Raw genomic sequence first — 18791 nt, 5'->3', positions numbered from 1 at the left:
TGGCAATGTCAGTTCATTTTTTCAGAATTTTGATCAGAATTTAGAAACTTTGGCACCCAACGAGCAGATATCGTATCTGTAAATGTTCATGTATAATAGTTTCAATGTATCCATGTGTCTTCCTCAAGCTTAGCAATGACAATCAGCTGTCTGACAGTATAAGCTTTTTTTCTATCTCCTTGTTTGAACCTTCATTGATCGAAGCTGAGGGACATCCAGACCTAGGGTCATCATCAAGGCTGCTTATCCCAGCCTTAAACACAGCTGCCAAACGTTTAACAGTGGAATAGCTTGGGCACTTATCCCCATACACTTGTGACACATGGTCATGAATTTCCTGGGGAGTACTTTTCTCTAAAGTCAAAACTTAATAACTGCACGTACTCGTTCTTTTCCCTTTCTGTGTCCATTTTTAGCCCTATCACGTTCCAATGGCCGTCAATAATATAGAAACAGACTCAACAGACCAAATGCACTTGCAAAGTGTACTACATTGACTAGTTCGCTTTGTAATGGCCCATAGTCTGGCTTAGAAGTATTTGACCAGACCTCGTATATCGATGATCTGATATCGTTCAATAACCATCAAATAGCCAATTCCCTTCCACTGATTTACCCACCTCAAATAGCAATAAAAGAGACCAATGAGACTGGTTCATGTGATTCATATTTAGATCTATGCATAAAAAAGATTCAGAGTGACAAACACTCTCCACAAGACTGTCTAATAAGAGGGATGACTTCAACTTTCCCTCTATTCCTGCAGCTCCAGGCTTTAGTGTCTACATTTCACACGTTTTAAGGTACAATCTACAGTGCAATTTCTACCAAGATTTCAAAAAGCGTCTGGACTCAAAGATTTAGAAGACTATACGTTAGTGTAGACACACTGACTTTGTGTAATGTAAGGGAAATAATTCGCAAAATGTGTATGACCATACATTCAATGAAAAGAACCGTGAAGATCCGGGATAGGATAGGTTTTCAGCAACCCATGCTTGCTAAAAAGATTGCTCGCTGACTTGCTTGATGCATGTCATCGTATCACAATTGCGTGGATCGATGCTCATGATATCAATTACTGGATTGTCTACTCGATTATTTACAGACCGCCGTCATATACATGTAGCTGAACTTTTGCTGAGTGCGGTGTAAAAAACAAACAAACTAACTATGAGCGTGTCGCATGAAAAACTGACTGTAGAGCTTATTTCGCTATGGTCAGCCGGGACAACGTTATAGGATGTCATGTTGGGCCTTGTGTTTGGCCGTTGGCAGAAAAGAACAAGGGCTGGTGACGCGAAATCCACCCAGCTCTAGGTGTAATTAAGCATTACCACCACACAAATCGTCTGTATTTATCCGAGATATCTTATTGAAATTTAAAACCTCTCTTTGACCAATCACGATAGATTTATCTTATATTCTGTACTATTTCGACATTGTATAGACGTAGAATAGTTAACAATCATTTTATTATATTTTTTAATAAATGGGCTGGAAGTAGCGATACAAATCCCCTTTAAAATCCGCAAATCTGATAAATGGGACTAAGTAACAAATATGTCCTGGAATTTACCTTCATTTTCCTAAAATATTTGCATTTCAGAGACTGTATGATAGTGACCTCCCTTAGATGTTTACAGTCCAAGCTCCGTCCCAGCGCTTGGCACCTTTATTACCCTCCTAGTTGTGAGAGCTCCGCTGTTTCCAGGTGCTGATTGGCTATCTCATTAAAGTAGCCACGCGTGGTTAGATTTTCAAGAAGGCTGGCTGTATAAGAGCAAAACGAGGGCTTCTACGATGTGACTGGCAACTTATCTTGTTGCAAAGTACGGACAGGATACCTTTCTAAAAACTACATTTCTGCCAGCTTCCAAGACTTCTTTCTTTCAAAATGCTATTATCTTATTGATATGAACTTGAATAAAAGTCCTTTCACATTAGACATTAAAATATGTACGACTTATTTAAGCTGTACCCACAGTCCAAAAGATTGTGTTTCATGGTAATCTTGACAAGGAATACACATGGGAGCATCTTCTCCCTTTTAAACTTAAATGCGAAAACTCTATCCACGCATATTTGCATGTCCGAAGTTAAATTGTAATTACTTAATATAAGCGCCAAGGTATAGCCTTGATTTCTGTGACCTCTGTGGTCTTGTGCAAAGAGAGTATGTCCTGCGAGCCGAAGGTCGCTAGTTCGATCCCCGGTCGCGTCATACCAAGAGACGTTAAAATATGGTGATGGTTGTAACCTTGGCTGGCGCTCGGCATTAAAGAGAGTAAAACAAAGATGGGTCTGCGCGCGCGCGCACGCACGCACGCACGCACGCACGCACGCACGCACGCACAAAACACACACAAAAACAAACACACACTACTTCGCGTCGTTATATAAGTGCAATAATCTTGAAACGTCATTTCACATCACCTGACCTCAGTATCTGTATGCAAACTTCCTTCAGTGAACAAAAGCGTTGCATTTACGTAGGCCCACGCAGTGGAGTGCATCGTGTGCTATTATACCCGCTGTGTTTGTGAATGTCGTCCAATACTAGTTCCCACTGGCTTGCTCATCCACGACTCCATGCAGCCATAGTTTAATAATGGGAATATATGATTGTATTACAGATGTCTTCTGTCACGGTGCTTAAGTAATTATTACGACGCTATAGTAACGCCCCACCCACAGAACTGCCGACTCGTTATTGTCAAAATAGCGAACGTGAATACATACCCGTGAATTTTAAAAATTAATAACACGATCGACCGATTACACTAAGGCGCATTGACAAAGATAAACCAAATAAAAAGGTCTGACACAGTGCGAGTGAACACAAGTGCGCAGCACCCACAGTGACTTGTCAGTTTTGATTCACTGTACCCGATGCAAATACACAGAGCATGTGAAAAATCGACCGACGTCAATGTTAACACGACGCCAAACCACCTGTAACAGAACTAGCTTCTGTATGTACAGCTGGACAGCGAGCTCGGGTCTTTGTAATTCCGTCGGCGTACCGACACTGCCGTACAAACTGGTACCCTGTTCGGGAGTATGTCTCAGAGAAAATAAAGCGCACATGTCCGAGAAGAAAACCTTCGCTCGGGTAGTCTTTCAACCACAATTGCCAGCCAAAGATAATTAGTTCATAACTTTAATCTGATATCACGGATGTTTATCAACAAACTTTAATCTGATACCACGGATGTTTATTAACAAACTTTAATCTGATACCACGGATGTTTATTAACAAACTTTAATCTGATACCACAAATGTTTATTAACAAACTTTAATCTGATACCACGAATGTTTATCAACAAACTTTAATCTGATACCACGGATGTTTATTAACAAACTTTAATCTGATACCACAAATGTTTATTAACAAACTTTAATCTGATACCACAGATGTTTATTAACAAACTTTAATCTGATACCACAGATGTTTATTAACAAACTTTAATCTGGTACCACGGATGTTTATCAACAAACTTTAATCTGATACCACGGATATTTTTCAACAATCTTTAATCTGATACCACGGATGTTTATTAACAAACTTTAATCTGATACCACGGATGTTTATCAACAAACTTTAATCTGATACCACGGATGTTTACTAACAAACTATAATCTGAATTCACGGATGTTTATTAACAAACTTTAATCTGAATTGACGGATGTTTATCAACAAACTTTAATCTGATCCCACGGATTAGCATTTAAACTAACATAAAAACCATCATGGAAAGAGCAGCGTTTGCACTTAAATATGATGTTTTATGTACAATGATAGGCCCATATATATTTGTCTGGATTGCGTACAGATTGAGCCGTAACTGACACAACTCTTAATGTTTCAATGTACCTATACATAAACCATGTGTGGTAGATGCAGTTCTAATTCTGCACCCCGTTGGCTCACCCTTAGATAGGACCGCTGTGTCACGCATGGTTAAATTCTACATATTGTTCACAAAATATGTTCGATTTTGCAACACAGTTGGGGGCAGTTTTAATTTCACGGCCCAAACATTACTTTTGTTGTCTGCTGAAACCGGAGTCCATCGTACGGGGTAGAATAGGTCTTCAGCAACCCATGCTTGCTGTAAAATGCGACTATGCTTGTCGTAAAAGGCGACTAACGAGATCGGGTGGTCATGATATCAATCACTGGATTGTCTGGTCCAGACTCGATTATTTACAGACCGCCGGAATATTGCTGAGTGCGGCGTTAAACAACCAACCAACCAACCAGCCATGTCCTTCTGGTGTGACCCGTGAAGGTCCGGGGTAGAATAGGTCTTCAGCAACCCATGCTTGCTGTAAAATGCGACTAATGAGATCGGGTGGTCATGATATCAATCACTGGATTGTCTGGTCCAGACTCGATTATTTACAGACCGCCGGAATATTGCTGAGTGCGGCGTTAAACAACAAACCAACCAACCAACCCATGCTTGCTGTAAAATGCGACTAACGAGATCGGGTGGTCATGATATCAATCACTGGATTGTCTGGTCCAGACTCGATTATTTACAGACCGCCGGAATATTGCTGAGTGCGGCGTTAAACAACAAACCAACCAACCAACCATGTCCTTCTGGTGCGACCCGTGAAAATCCGGGGTAGAATAGGTCTTCAGCAACCCATGCTTGCCATAAGGCGACTAACGGGATCGGGTGGTCACCCTTGCTGACTTGGTTGATGCATGCCATCGATCCCAATTGCGTGGATCGATGCTCATGATGTCAATCACTGGATTGTCTGGTCCAGATTCGATTATTTGCAGACCGCCGTTGTATAGCTGTAATATTGCTGAGTGTGGCGTTAAACAACAAACCAACCAACCAACATGCAAAAATTCATCTTTGTAAATCCTAGCTGACATATCAGAATCGGTAGGATTTGTACAAATCCATGCACATATGAAGCGCCGTGCCTGTAGAGAGGTAACACTGTATCATAAACTAACAATGATATAACATGACGTATGTTAGTTTATTGTTTAACGCCGCACTGAGCAATATTCGAGCTATATGACGGCGGTCTGTAAATAATCGAGTCTAGACCAGACAATCCAGTGATTGATATCATGAGCATCGATCCACGCAATTGGGGCACGATAACATGCATCGAACAGTTCAGCGAGCCTGACCACTCGCCCCTTACGACAGGCATAGTCGCCTTTTCGGCTATGTTTATTTCAGGTGTACAATTGTCTCGCCTTTGCATGTGTTTGTGACGGGCGATGCCGGTGGGGCAGGATACGCTCACATTTTCACTGATGGCCCAATTAAGTTGCCACTTGTGATGTTTGTTTGTTTGTTGTTCAACGCCGCACTCAGTAAATAATCCAGCTATATGACGGCGGTCTGTAAATAATCTAGTCTAGACCAGACAGTCCAGTGATTGACAACATGAACATCGATCCACGCAATTGGGATCCATGACATGCTTCAACCAAGTCAGCGAGCCTGACCACCCGATCCCGTTAGTCGCCTCCTACGACAAGCTTGGTCGCTTTTTACGGCAAGCACGGGTTGCTGAAGACCTATTCTACACCGGATCTTCATGGGTCGCCTCATGACTCTTGTGACTAGTATTGGGGTGCTTGTAAAAACATTCCATTCCGTGTGCCCATGGGACACGTTGCAAAATATACGGTTCATACCTACAGATACACCAAAATGGCACAACACAAAATGTGTTTTTAAATGAGTCTTTCGTAGATGTTATTTATCAACAAATTCAGGTGTCATCAACTTCCAACTTTTATGGACTGGTGGCTTCTGTTTAGGAGATGGTTATAGTCGATGCTGACATTGGACAGGTATGTTATTCCACACACTGACGTGATCTTTAGTCAGAAGAAACCCAAAATAATTAAAACATGTTTTGTGCACTACTGCTAGTGCATTTGGTTCTTCTACAGTAGAACAATTCTTTCGCACATAAAATACTGTTGTTGATCACATGCATTGTCAAACCAGTCAATGTATTCATAATCCTTGTAGATAACAGCCAGACAGTCCTGTCCGAAGTAGTTATTTGGCTGTCCACTATATTTCGCCCAATGCTCAAACTCCATCGGTCGTCCATCCACCCACGTCCACATTCCTTCGGATTCTTTGTCTGAACCTCCAAGCCACACAAAGTCTTCGATACCTGAGACCGTAAGTAAAACTATTTTAGGCAACAATTACATGTAAGTATGTATGTAATGTATGTATGTATGTATGACAAGATAGACACAATTTTTATGGATAACAACTTCTTTAATACTGTAAAAAGCGACGTTTCGGTATAGATCCTTATACCGTTGTCAAGCAAGACTGAATGGGGGACTTACTTACTTACTTTGGAGATTTAACGTGCGCTTTCCGACTGATGCGTATTTCGCACACGGGGGACATATTATATATGCAGAATATATATAGTAGGTGGGGGATTAACAGTAGAGTATTAACAGTAACAACAATAGTATACATGAGTCGGATAACATAGGTAGGTGTGACAACAAATATGTATGTATGTGTGTGTGTGTGTGAGAGAGAGAGAGAGAGAGAGAGAGAGAGAGAGTATGTATGTATTGTATATTGTCGTACATTGAATATGGTGCCATCTTATAACACCAACGACGTTTCTCAGCCGCTGCAGACATAAATATAGCTCTATTCAGTATTAAATTAGTACTTTTCGTGTTAAATGTTGATCTATACTGACGTGGCTTGCGAATAATTTAGGTCCGGACTACTAAACCCACTGGTTAAACAACACATCGTCACCAGATAACTATCGTTCTATGGCCACATTTGGCCAAACATTATGTTTTTTGCATTTTCATTCCAAATGGATCTTTTCCTATTTCTGTTGTAAATGTCATGTAACCCCTATTTCTGGTAAGTCCTTTTATCAGTGTGTGTCAATGGTTCTATGACCAAAAATTCATAAGTGGCTCAAACAAAATGTTTAATGTGCATTTCCAGTCAATGTATTACCACTGATCGTGTGACATAGAGATAAGACAACTATGTCCCAAATTATCTGTAGATAGAAGCATATGGTTATCATACACCAACTGTATATAATGTGAACATGCAGAGTGAAATTTTGAACTGGTAGGCGGTATAACGATAAAGATTTGATGAATTGATTACTTGGTGCTGTCTGAAGTATCAGGTCCCAGTGACTATTGTTCAACATGTTTAATTCACTGATTTCATTGGATTTATCAAAACGGACAAGATCAGATTTGTTGGCCTGGATAAGTCTGGGGCTGTATACGGGCCTATTCCAAAGAATTTTGTATTTGTCATTTTCCATGACGTCCTCTACATATTCTGTCACAAGCACAAGCATAGCGAAGACGGTTATAAAAAGATCGAGCCACTCAATCAAGTCGCTGAAGAAACTGTGTTTGTGCCAGAGCTGGGCATCCACCCACAATGTGTTGGGCAGTCTCATTAAATGCATTGCATAATCTACATTCGCAATAGTGCAATGCAATTCTATCATAAAGAGCCTCCATACTGGATTGTCTGGGCCAGATTCAATTATTTACAGACCGCCGTCATAAAGCTGGAATATTAATTGCTGACTGCGGCGTTAAACGAGCAACCAACAACTACAATGTGTAAAGCCAATTTTCCGGTGTTTCCCGCCAACAAACCAACCAACAAACGAAATCAAGCCACGCCACCCCATCATAATTGGTAAATATAAGCGATTGAGGGAACAGCGAGGGTGGTGGGATCTATTGTCTGACAGTCATGATTCTTCCATGCGTCTGTTTGGATTTCTTGTGTCGTCCAATCAACACTATAAACAAATGCAGCAAAGAGGGTTTGGGTAATCTTGGCAGTCCTAACCTTGCAAATAAATAAATGAATATATAAATAAACAAAATAAAACCTAATTTGACTTTATCGGGTCCAGTTTCAAAATATTCTTGTGACTACAATGGAGTTCGGGACTTTAAGGAAGTCGCCACATCCAGTTCGACGCATCCAGGATAAAAGAGGTAAATGTGGTTGGTGTTTACCGGGACCAAACGGTAAGTTCGACACAACCGAGAATTCGACACATTTGCGTACGAGACATATGTGTTCGACTGTACACAACACTCCAGTAAGTTAATTAATGATAGACATACCGTCTCCAGATTATATATTGTACAGTTAACGGAGAGAAAAAACAGAATTACCTCCAGCTTTAATGATTCTGTTCACTTCCTCATCTTTACTTGCTGTATCAACTATGGCTAAAGTCTCATTCTTTTTCGAACACTCTGCAACTGAATCTCCCCACCCGATCCAGGAAATATTACCTACTACTAGCACAGAGTTGTTAGCAACTATGACCTGCTACTAGTAGGTACAAAGACGGTCTCTACGTCTCTGGAGACTAACATTTACTGCTACTACTACCTAACAGTAACAATTAAATAGCATAACCATATTAGGATGTATGTTCACAGGGGCGCATTTCACGCCATATTGGAACATGCAGTGTCCAACACAGCATTCAGCAGATGGTAGGATGTCTGTCATCATTTTGTTGTTGTTTTTTATCTCCGGTCTAGACAGGCTAGACTTAGATTTAATATCTTCATACGGTATATGTATTTTATACATCACCTAATTACAATTTTAACAACCAATTAATAGATAGATCTATAGATATATAGTAATCCGGTCTTAATAGAAGATTTCATTCATACATGCCATTGTATGTGTATTTGTTTGATAGAACTACACATATTTATAAGAACTGATCGTTACAAAATATATTGGCAAACAAGGTTAAAATTTGTCTTCGGAAAAATCGTCCCGACGTGGTCAGAAAGAGTTATCCCCCTTGGCCGGCATAGCGATCGGTTTTCGATCAAACATTTATCGGTTAGATCTTGCTTTTTGTTTATCTGTTCTTACTTGTTCGTTGGTCATAATGTTATCTAGTCTTTGTGCAAACATAATTTACAGTCTACAACCATTCACTATGGTACTTTTTATTTTCAGATACTGAGATGGAGAACGTCAACGTGCCTGCTGACCCTGCACATGACGCATGTTTGTATTCTATGTATGTAGGCCTAGAATGAGTGTAGGACTAACATAGATATATTATCGGGGAAGCATCAAATCTCATCTAGATTATTAGTGTTAATTAACTTGTTTTGCTGAAAGGTCTGTGTTCTGGGTTCAAAGTGAGGTCCATTTCTGGCGTTCGCTCCATTGTGAGATAAGGCCCACGCTCTAATTCACTAGTCTACATGCCCTCTTTTTTGTTTTTTGTTGTTGTTGTTGTTGTTGTTGTTGTTATGATGAACACTGAGGGAATATGTAGACATATGAGATTAATAAAGGATCATAAAGATTATTGTGCATCCGGCAAATTTATAGTAAACTATACATATATCATTGATTACCTCCCTTTGCAACCAATATGTCAAGATATCAGTACCAATTTACACATTTTTTTATTCCCAGGGTATCCAAGTGGGCTGTGTCCTGCCACATTCAGGAAATTTGAGGTGCAACCCTTGTAGGAAATCAGGTATGTTGTATTCTACCCCTATACATGTTGGGAATTACATTAATTTATTTTATTATACTAAGGCTAATTTACTGTTGTATAGATTTAGCACAAGCTAAGCACAGGTGCTGTGAACATTTATCTTTATGCACCCCCATGATAAAGTCAGGGATAACAATAGAGGAATCATCATACATCAAATTAAATCATGGATGTCATGATATGAAATACCACATATGTAGTATTATCGGTACCTCATTATATCAGTCTTTCCTCACTGGATCATCAGCTGACACACTGTGATATTACTGAAACACTGTTCTAAGTTGCATTAAGCCAACTCAACCATTCACTATGCAAACTTACTGACCTGATTATGGCAATTGTGAAAGTATTACTTTCCCTCAGACCTTAGGCCATTTATTAAGTTATGAGGTGTGAGTTGGTATACTGTAATCAAACTAAAGGCTATCATGAATACAGGAATATCCAATTTGAAGTCAAATGAGCTTATGTCATGGTGCATTATCTGTCATCTGTCCATAACTAACTTGTACACTTTCAAAACCTCCTCTGAATCTACAAGGCCTATGAAACTGAAATCTCAGCAATGATATTCTAAAACATGAGGCCATTTACAAAATATCACTTTTGCATATTACACAGCCATTTCAGATGTGGCATTATGAAACTTGATATGTGTTATGGGGTTTACATTGGTGTATTTTTTGCTTGATCTGGGAGGAACATCTTAGATATTTACCACTTGATGAGACCCACCAGCGTGGAAATGGTGCCGACAAACCAAGGAAAATAATCATGGTAATTATGGGATTTGAACCCATTGTCATAGATTTCTGGCATATGAAAGGGATGCAGCTTAGTCTCTGAAAATGTAAAATATTGATAGAAACATTTTATATTCATTTTAGTTTAAAGTAGACCCAGTGAGATGGGCTGGGCGGAAGGGAAAGTAATATGGTTCAAGGACTGTGAGACAGACAGGGATGCAACTCTGCCCAGCAAATTGAGGTGGCTTCTTGGATGACTGTATTACCTGTGCCTTCTATGGCCTTAAACTTTCACATACCTCGTTTTATGAAGTTTGTTTGTGTTTTCAATATCTTCTCTGAAAATCATATTTTCAATAAGCTGAGATTTTGTGTATTTGATCCCACTAACATGATGCCAATACAACTTCAAGCTGTCAAGACATGGCAACCATATTGAACATATACTTTTCACCCTTTAGAAAGCCACTTCTGCATTTACATTATGAAATTTGATATACAGTAATTATTTGGTAAACCCAACCACAGTGTCATATTTTGCAAGTTTTTCTTATATTTGGAACTGCAACATTTTGTCTTCATGTGCTGCTGCAGCAGTCATGATAAATGTGTTCTTTTGACTCGTTTCATTACCAATTATTATCCCCCACAACATGTTTTGCAGGGGTATTAAAATGGACATGGTCAGTCCTTGCATTCATACTTCTGTGTAAGATTTTGAAAAAACGTTTACTATTTTCTTCACCAATCATGGTACATGGATAGGCCTAGTGGTGACCTGGTGCCTGTTGATAGTTTTGGATTTTTGTAAAATGTATCCATTTAGTTTCCATGGCAACAACTTTGACTGAAATAGGAGGGTAGTGATCGTTCTTGGAACATACCTTAAAAATCTACAATATTTCTTCACCAAACTTGACACACAGATCGGTCTAGGGGTGAACTGGTGCCTTTTAATAGTTTAGGATTTTTTTTAAATTAATATTTTGAGATGCCACAACTTTGACTCATACTGAAAATGAGGGTAGTGCTCCTTTCTATGCAGATTAATTTTTTTTTACAATATTTCCTTAACAAGCATGGCACATAGATAGGTCTAGTGTTGAACTGGTGCCTTTTGATAATTTGGGATATTTAGTTTCCATAGCAAGTAGGGGATAATGGTGAATTTGTCTTCTTGCATATACTGTCATCCTTTTAATTGGTCAAGATGCTGTGAGAAAGTCTGTTCTGTAGATAAATAGTTTTGTTTCTTTTGCTTATTTATTATACCCTTGTATTGCCTTTTTGTTGTAATAATATATTCCGTGAAAAAGTACAGGGAAGCTACAGAGCCATTTTAACACCTATACCCAGGGAAGTTTGTTAGAACAGTATTTCTGTCAGTCATGTGAGGGGACAGCCAAAAGGTAATGAAGGGAAAAATTATTACATCAGAGCTCCAGATAAGCAGCGTATTTGTGTAAAATACCCCCCAAAATTATTTAAAACCCAATTACTTTCCATTAACTTGCCTACAGAAACGCATGCATTAAATGAAAAACTCAAATTATTAAAACAGCTCGCGTAAATGCCCAATGAAGCTTTTTCAGCATGCATACAAAGGAGCTAATTTCTGAAACACAATTACAAGCTTATTTACTTTCTCAGTCAAACCTATGTATTTAGAACATTATTTCATTTTTTTGAAATCTTAAAATGTTCACTAATTTTGGGAAAGACCCAAGAGAGTGATGAAACGATGAGTGAAAAAATATTGGTTACCGAATGAAAAATGTAATAACCCAATTAAAATAGAAACCCTAAAGTAAAAACTGAATTGCTCAAAAAGTTATCTGGAGCTCTGTTACATGAGTCAGTTTATGGTACCAATACAATGGGCACATCTGGCCTCCATTAGGTTGAATCTGGTAAACTGTGTCTGTGATTTTTTTGGGTGATGACATTGCAGCCATATTGAATGTTATTTTGACCAGGTACTCATGTATCATGGTGTTATTCATTTAACAGGCTGTAATACTATATTTCAATCTCCAATGTGCTATGTTTCAGTGATCATATGTTCCATTTGGTCATGTCATCATCTTTCACCTTTTTGTGTCCTAATAATGGAATGTACCAGTAAGTGTAATAACCTTGTACCTGCAATATTTCCTATGAATCTTTTTGGAAGTGAAGCTATGATTGGTTATATATGTGTGTTATCATGCACTCCAACAATGGTATAAAATAGATCTACTGTTCTTTTCAGATTTCAGATTCAGATTATCATGCCATGGTCATACCCTTTGCATGCACTCTTGTATCTAGATTACAGGTATACTTACACTGTTTGGATTGTTACGGACATGATCCAAGTAAATCAGTCTCAAAAACGTAGTCACAGAATTTGATTCTTAACATTCCCAAAGGGCAACTACATGGAATGTCAGTTTTGTGTGACGTGGCTGATTTGGTGACATTACACCCCAATTACATGGATAGTTGTTAGTGCTATCAACCTCTTGCCTGCCTGGACCAAGCACCATTATTTTAAGTGGTCATAAACAATTCACTCGTTTTTCCTCATTTGTCAATCATTATTAAATATTCATATCATTTGGTGTATCTGAACATTTGTTACTTATTTCTGCATAATCTTGTTAATCTATTTATGATGACCTTTACCAGTATTTAATTCCCTAAAAATAAATTCTGATCAGTTTCAGGCCCATTCAAACGGTTCGTAGTGAGGCATATTTTTGTTTATCCTAGATAACCTTAGCAATGTTGTCATGAAGAGGTTGATGGATGTTTATTACACTTTTTTAACCTTCATTTGCAAAGGTATTTTTGTAGCTTCCAATTCTGATTTGTTCAACTTTAAGAACTTTCTTCTCAGAAACCAAGGAAACTAAAACTTAATGACACCTGGCATGTGTAGCACCACAATGGGACTCGGATTAAGTTATGTGGTTGTCCCAGTGTTTTATTTTACAATTTGTTCATTCAGTTCTGTGGTGTCATGTGTTGTGTTTATTCTTATGAAGATTTTCATTCTTCGTATACCATGTTCACAGGTTTCACTGTCCAGTTACAAGAAGCCTGGTGTAAATAGCTTGTTTGGTCCAGTTGCACCCAACAAAGGTAACATTGATCGCCTCGAAACGTAGGATTCATGTCTGCATGTCGTTAAACAAACTGGTTGTAATATAGCATAGACTATTTTTCCAGATAAGACAAATATACAAAATAAAACAAAATACTTTTTGAATACAAACAACATGGCCTGCTTGTCTGGTGTTTGTCATCCTGACACAACTATTAGCTCACCAAGGTGAGCTTATGCCATACCGTGGGGTCCGTCGTCCGTATGTCAACGATTTATTCAAAAAACTTCTTCTTTTGACCACAAATTGACAATTAACGAAATTTGACTGGAAGCATCCCTAGGTGGTGAGGATTCAAAATTGTACAAATGGTGGGGCTGACCCCCCAAAGGGCTGGGTGGCGGGGCCAAATGGGGGTAATTTGGCTATATTGCTTTAAACGACTTCTTTATTGGAACTGAGAGATAGATATCAACCATATTTGGTTGGAAGCATTCTCCAATGCTGGGGATTAAAAATTGTACAAATGGAGAGGGCTGACCCCCCAAGGGTCAGGGCCAAATAGGAGTAATTTGGCTATATTGCTTTAAACGACTTCCTCTCTGGAACTAAGAGATAGATATCAACCATATTTGGTTGGAATCAATTCTCCAATGGTGGGGATTCAAATTGGAGCTGAAATTGCTTCTTGAAAAACAATTAAGAATGAAAATAAAAAAAGAGAAACTACACTCTCCAGGAAGCTGAAACTTAACTTTGTAGAAATGATGATGATCACTTGTAGCTTACACAAAGCGAAGGTTCAAATAAGCTTATGTCATGGCTGTGTTCATCTATACTAATGGAAAAAAGTAACTGCTGTGTATTAAGTAGTGTAAATGTTATGTTATTGTAAATTACAACATAATATTTGGTCTTTTGTCTCATCAATGTTTTATCATAACAAATTCCTTGACAAAATCCATTCCAGGTAATTGGAGACGGAGAGACACGCCCCCAAAGAGGGGTGCAACTTGTAGGCGGGCACTATCCTGCTGCAATATGACATTACGTCACTGCATGTGCACAAAGGCAAGAACATGATCTCAAACGATGTCCTCATAACAATGATGAGTTGTGTTTTCCCATGAGTTGTGATGCCACCCCATACCATTACACTTCCACCCCAAAACTGATGATGATAAGTAATGCAAGAGTTGCTAAAACATTCTGCAGTATGCATGTAGACCTTTGCATGACCATCAGAGCTGTTCAGATGAAACCCTCACTCATTTGTGAACAGTGTACTGTCCCTGTTTTTCTTCTGAACCTCAGATGCTGTCTACACCAAGTGTGACTGATAGTCCTGTGTAAGCAAAATTAGGCATATTGCTGAATGTTGGGACCGGATGTTGTGCTCTCTCAACCGGTAATGTACAGTTCTGCCACTAATTCGTCTTAACCCAAGAATTGTTCGATTATTAATGTGGCAGATGATATTTGTGATTCGATGAACATTAAAAATGTTTGGCAACTTCGTTTTGCGCATTTCGTGTTTGCAACATGTCATCAAGCCGTGACAGCATTATTAATTACAGTTGAACAAAAAGAAAAAAGATTTTATTAGACCCAGAGAGCTAAACAATCATTGTGTGCTGTTTACATTATGAAAACGTGTGTAAATACCTTGCTCCCAACAAACATGCAAACACACAAATTATGCGCAGTCCATAAACATTTGCATGCAAATTGTGAATCACGACCTTAAAACTGAGGAGATGTCTTCATCAATATGCATATTGAAAGATGCATTATTTAATTTCAGATTAAACTTAGTTTTGTTCAATCTCATTAAAATCTGATCTTAGTTCTCGCTACCGCTAACCAAAGATCTGAGGACATCCCATTACGGGTCATGTCGGAACGACCTTTCGCGATCATTGACCGACCAATGAAATGACTGAAATCGACATTTGCCAATCAGAAGGTAGCTATCTCGAGCTTTACTGCACTAGTTTCAAACTGGCGACTACGCCTCGAAACATATTTTGACGTATTCTCGATTAAATAAATTTATAACTGACCAAAACAACATTCTGGAATGACTTATAGATGGCCTAAATTGTATGGATATAATCATAAAACCCGTAAATGTCGTTCGGAATACCCTCTGTTAAATATTTCGAGGATGCATGATTAGAAAACACATTTTGACTGTCACTTTCAGGATCTGGTAAGTGATGCTCTGATTGGTTGGATGAAAGGTCATGCTGACGTGACCCATAATGGGATGTCCTCAGATCATGTTTTAGCGGTAGCGAGAACTAAGATCTGATTTTAATGAGATTGAGTTTTGTTGGACTTTTTAATAAGAAAAGTTACCTTTTTCTGCTAGTATGTATGTCGCTAACGATTACACTTTCAACATCTCCTCTAGAGCTACAAAGCCTATGAAGCTGAAACTTGGCTTGAATCATCCCAGCAATGATGTCAGAATTGTGATTTGATGTTAAGCGTGTCGCTATGTAACAGCAGCGTATAATATTCCCGGAAGGGCAACTTTGCAAATATTCCTGTCCAGATAAAATGCTTCCCATCCAGAATTTTCTACACTAATGAACAAAAGTAACAAAATGGTGAACATAAGAAAAGTACTGTTGATTGTTAGTTCTCAGAAAATAACAATAAACTGATGGATTGTCAACTTAGTTACTTTAACTCATTGAAATTCATCAAATTCCAAGTCTGATTGACTGCCTCTATGGTGTACTGGTAGAGTGTCTGCTCGGAGAGCGGAAGGTCAGAAATTCGATCCCTTGAAGCATCATTCCAAAAGACGTTAAAAGATGGTACTTGTTGTTACCCTGTCTTGCTCTCGGTAGTAAGGGCTAAAAGAAGGAATGGTCCACTCGGAGTCAGTATACTGTGTATAAAATTTGTATGCATGTTTTTGTTGAAGTATATATTTTTTCGAAATTCATGTCTAACTGTATCAGTCATCTCCCTCACAAAATGTTAGAAATTTGGTTGTATTTTAAGAACCTTACACTTACATACTTTGAAAATAACAAAATCAGATCAAATTATCATCTGTTATCACATTTTCCTTCACACGAATATCCAGATACAAATTATGAGTCTGTGTCCAGAAGCCAGAAATCTTTTACCAAAAAATAAATGCATATCAGTTTCTGGATGTGAATTACAAAAAGTACACAAATTATCATCAGATATTTTCATTTTTGTTCAAGAAAATATTTGTGGTAATAACACCATCTTAATTTTGTATCCTGGACACATTTAACTGGCTTGAGAAAAATTCCTTGCCAGTTGAGATAACTAAAAATTATAACTTCCCATTAAGTTTTGAATTTAAGTGAGACAACATGATATTAAACTATAATATCTTTACAGGCATTTTTAATGGAACATAACTTGATGTTGCCATGAACCTAAAATAAATGTATGCTATACCCACAAACGGTCAACTGTTTCCTGATTGGCTGATAATAGAATGGGAGGGGCTTGTTTTTCATTATATTGGGTTTAACAATGTCACTGATTTTCTATTGTTGTCTTCCTGTTTTTTTATGTAAGTAATTAAAGAAGGAGTCTATGAAGTTGTTGATATTGACATATTTATTTAAAAGAATTGACTCCAATATACTTTTAAATTAATGTGGGTATAAATGTAAAAATAAGGTGTACTACGTGGATTTATTTATATTGAAGTTAAATCATAAGTTATTTTTCCATGAAAAATGTTCAATCAATGGTGATGACATCACTTATGTGAATATTTTCAACCTTTTCAGGGCAACTACCATGCTGTAATGAAACTTGATGGTATCAGTTTACACCAACGCTAAACTACATATACAGCTCCCAATACAGTGTGCTTTGAGAAGGGAGAGCAACTATGCCCTGTACGTTTCTGGAAAGAAGAAGTGTTGAGAAGAGTTCTGTGTTGAAGTCAGCATTGGCATCCTGAGTAGTGAAAAGATCAGCAGGGAGTAGCATCAGTTCGCTACTGTGTGGAGGGACAGTGTTTCTCCCTATACTCATGGACAGTACTGTACATCTAAACACATGATTCATATTATATATTGTTTCATAATGTGAGGTGTGTTTTTTTCATTCAAAATATCAATTATCATATATGGTGAATTTAGCATCTTACAAATATACTGTGCATGGAATTTCTTCACTTACACTGTTTTCAGCATTTTGAGGCAAAACTCTTTTCATGTGTTACATTTATGTTTATTGTTTCCTCAACAATAAAGAACTAGCAAAATGATGAATTTTGTTTGTAGTTGATTGATTATGACAAGGATAAACAGTATTATGTAGGCATGAATGTGTTCAGGTATTCATCACCGAACGACATGATGTCAAATGGCTGATTGTGTTAATATGCCCAATTGCACAGGTTTTGCTGATCTTGTCAGCCACTGATTTGCCTTGTCCACAATACATTTACCTGCCACCATGCTATAGCTTACATTACAATCCTGGCAATCCATGCTACAGATTATGATTTTACATCCAAACAGATGGTAAGTTAGACAGTACCAAAATAATGATGTCACCATATTATCTCAACGGAAACAAGAATCGCGAGGTGCTTTGGTAATGGTTACTACCCAATATTTGTCCGACAGTGACATAAAGCTGTGTTATTCTTGAATCAGACGCTAATGTCGCTAAATATCAACAGAAACATGAATCACATGGTTCTAGGGTTAGGGTTTCTGCCCAATATATGTCCGACAGTGATGTTAAACTGGGTTATTTCTGATACAGACGCTGATGTTATCATATTTCATGAATCATGAGGTGCTAGGGTTAGGGTTTCTGCCCAATATATGTCCGACGGTGATGTTAAACTGCGTTATTTCTGATACAGACGCTGATGTTAACGTATTTAACAGAAACACGAATCATGAGGTTCTAGGGTTAGGGTTTCTACCCAATATATGTCCGACAGTGATGTAAAACTGCGTTATTCTTGAATCAGACGCTGATGTTCTCGTATCTCAACAGAAACATGAATGATAAGGTGCTAGGGTTAGGGTTTCTACTCAATATATGTCCGACAGTGATGTAAAACTGCGTTATTCTTGAATCAGACGCTGATGTTCTCGTATCTCAACAGAAACAGGAATGATAAGGTGCCAGGGTTAGGGTTTCTACTCAATATATGTCTAATTGTGATGTAAAACTGCGTTATTCCTGATACAGACGCTGATGTTCTCGTATCCCAACAGAAACATGAATGATAAGGTGCTAGGGTAAGGGTTTCTACTCAATATATGTCTAATTGTGATGTAAAACTGCATTATTCTTGATACAGACGCTGATGTTCTCGTATCTCAACAGAAA

General features: G+C 38.2%; 1 long non-coding RNA gene across 6 annotated transcripts; it reads left to right on the top strand.

Annotated features, from left to right (window-relative positions):
- The first annotated feature begins 8319 nt into the window (after nucleotides 1-8319).
- On the top strand, nucleotides 8320-17706 carry LOC124134445. 6 transcript variants are annotated; one of them, XR_007219391.1, is made up of 7 exons: nucleotides 8627-8910; nucleotides 9031-9081; nucleotides 9502-9568; nucleotides 10480-10579; nucleotides 12391-12459; nucleotides 13398-13464; nucleotides 17222-17706. It is a non-coding gene; the product is annotated as an uncharacterized LOC124134445 (long non-coding RNA). The 6 variants fall into 6 exon arrangements; XR_007219392.1 differs by lacking the exon at nucleotides 12391-12459 and having other exon boundaries at nucleotides 8635-8910; XR_006861099.2 differs by lacking the exons at nucleotides 8627-8910; nucleotides 10480-10579; nucleotides 12391-12459 and adding an exon at nucleotides 8320-8382.
- The last annotated feature ends 1085 nt before the right edge of the window (nucleotides 17707-18791 follow it).

The sequence above is a fragment of the Haliotis rufescens genome, unplaced genomic scaffold (assembly GCF_023055435.1).
Source record: "Haliotis rufescens isolate VD_foot unplaced genomic scaffold, xgHalRufe1.0.p SCAF_8, whole genome shotgun sequence".
NCBI classification, from domain to species: Eukaryota; Metazoa; Mollusca; class Gastropoda; order Lepetellida; family Haliotidae; genus Haliotis; species Haliotis rufescens.
Note: the sequence above shows the minus strand (reverse complement) of the source record. Positions and strands in the feature narration are given on the sequence as shown.